Source organism: Orbicella faveolata, unplaced genomic scaffold, assembly GCF_042242905.1.
Source record: "Orbicella faveolata isolate gen_17 unplaced genomic scaffold, um_ofav_v1 contig_26, whole genome shotgun sequence".
NCBI classification, from domain to species: Eukaryota; Metazoa; Cnidaria; class Anthozoa; order Scleractinia; family Merulinidae; genus Orbicella; species Orbicella faveolata.
The window spans coordinates 20,635,342-20,637,500 of record NW_028301554.1 but is presented as its reverse complement, the minus strand read 5'-3'; the positions used below and the strand labels follow the sequence as shown (position 1 = coordinate 20,637,500).

Below are 2,159 nucleotides of genomic sequence, written 5' to 3'. Positions count from 1 at the left end.
GCTCGCATTCAAGGCCCATTTACACTTCAGTTCATTCTTAGTATAAAAAAGACAATTATTGGAACAAGCTATCCCACCACTTCATCTGTATATATTTAGGGTTGGAAATCGATTTTTGTGTCTAGATGAGCCTAAGAATAACTTTGTGAAAAAAAAACTTAACATTATTGTAATCCAGAGTTTCAATATTGACTGTGGAATGGTTTCACATTGTCTTTGTTTAATGCCATAAACTTTATTGACTCAGGACCGAATAGTTACCATAACAATAACAAAAAGTTGTAAGATTTACACAGTATTTGACAAAACACCTGAGTTGACTATTATTTAGGGTTTATCTTGGGCCTCAATTGCCTCGACAAATTGGGCTGTCCTTTCAGAAAACACCAATAATCACTCGGTGATTCTGGACAACCACAAAAGTGATGATTTTGCACCGGGCCTTGTACGAATATGAGATAGGTACATAATACATGCACATAAGCAAAACAGATGATGACAAACAAATAGCTGTACATTACAGAAACAAAACAATACAAAGCAATATCTTTAATTGAAATTATTTTATTATCAACATTATATTACAGTCTAAAACTGGTAGTCAAGAAATGCATCATTAAACAATCATATGCTAAAATTATAACATTTTGGAGAACAGGTTTCCAAAACATGAAAGTAAATCATTGATACTAGAACTTTTCTCCTCAGAAAGGAAAACTCATCAAGCATACACAAAGCTACAACATAGTAGAGACATTGAAGATGGACTATCTCTTTTCATTCCACAGCTCCTGGTTAAAACACCAGTTATTAATATCCACAAGGAAATCAGTTGTGTAAACTCTGATCTCTGTTGAGAACAACAATTGTAAAGAAATATTGAGCTATGCCTAGATAAATGATGCAACAAGAAGGCTATTGATCTTGAATAATTCAAGGTCAATAGCCTCGTTGAGCAACATTAACCTGTAAAAATACAATAATCTACTAGGCACCAGACGTAAAAATAATAACATCACTGTAATCTTACAGCCGCAAAAATATAAATCGAGTTAAAAAGAAACAAATACTCTGAAAACAACTAAGTTTCCCTTAGTGTTTGACGCTAGTGCTGTCTTGTTTACCGCCAAAAAATGTCAAACTTTAGACGAATATAGCGAGAGAACGGTAAGAGGTGCGATGGGGTGCGACGTCTTAGAAACAAACTGTATCTATTCTAGAATACGAAGGTACGTTTTTCTTGGTTGAAAACTCCATTGTTTTGGAGCAAGAATTGGTTGATTATGCACACCGTAAATCGTGACCACGATCCTCCATTTTGGACTCTCCTACAATTGAATCCCAACAGTGGCAGGAAAATTCGACAAAATGGTCGAAAAAAGCGAAAACTTAAATCTTTAGACCCTTACCTTTCTTTTTCGTTAAGCAACTGGATCACTTAACTCGTTAATGCCGAGAAAACACCTCAAGAAATCCTCTTCCTCCCTCGAGCGACGATTCCCTCCAAATCGACTTGCAAGAATATAGACGCTCCTGATTGGTTAATTACCTCTACCATAAGGCAGTTCGGCGCGTGTCCAACCTCCTCGTCACTCAGGGAGAGAGACGTCTGAAAGTACTGGCCGATAATGCTGTCCGGTGACGTCACTACCCAAAAACCTGGTAGTGTTTCTGATTGGTTGCCGTGCTAATTTATTCGCCCGACTCGAATAATTCAGAATAATTTTATTGCCAAATTCGCGCGTTCAAGATGGCGGAAGAAAATCGCGAGCTAACGCAACAAGACTTAAAGCCGTTTCTGGTGTATGCTCGACATTTGGGGTTCCAAAACGTAATCCGCAATAAGAAAAGGCACTTTCAGAATTTCTTAGCGGAAGCGATGTATACGTAAACTTGCCTACGGGATATGAAAGGTCCTTAATACACCTTTTGCTGTTCATTTACAGAAAATAAACATTCATTTGTGGCCAAATTTCTTTCATTATGGTCAATGAACTCTCATTAACACCAATATGACCTTCATTTGAGCGTAAGGAACGTTCAAGAATAACATTTACATATGTATTAACATTCAAAATCATCAAAAGATAAACAATTCCTTCCTTTGACATTCATTGGCTGTAAATGTATTTTCATTTTGGTCGAAATAAAATTCGTTG

General features: G+C 36.6%; 1 long non-coding RNA gene across 1 annotated transcript; it reads right to left on the bottom strand.

Annotated features, from left to right (window-relative positions):
• Positions 1-544: 544 nt before the first annotated feature.
• On the bottom strand, positions 545-1,894 carry LOC110057970 (uncharacterized). Its single transcript, XR_002297607.2, has 2 exons — positions 1,410-1,894; positions 545-850 (listed from the first exon to the last, which is right to left on the bottom strand). It is a non-coding gene; the product is annotated as an uncharacterized LOC110057970 (long non-coding RNA).
• Positions 1,895-2,159: the final 265 nt, after the last annotated feature.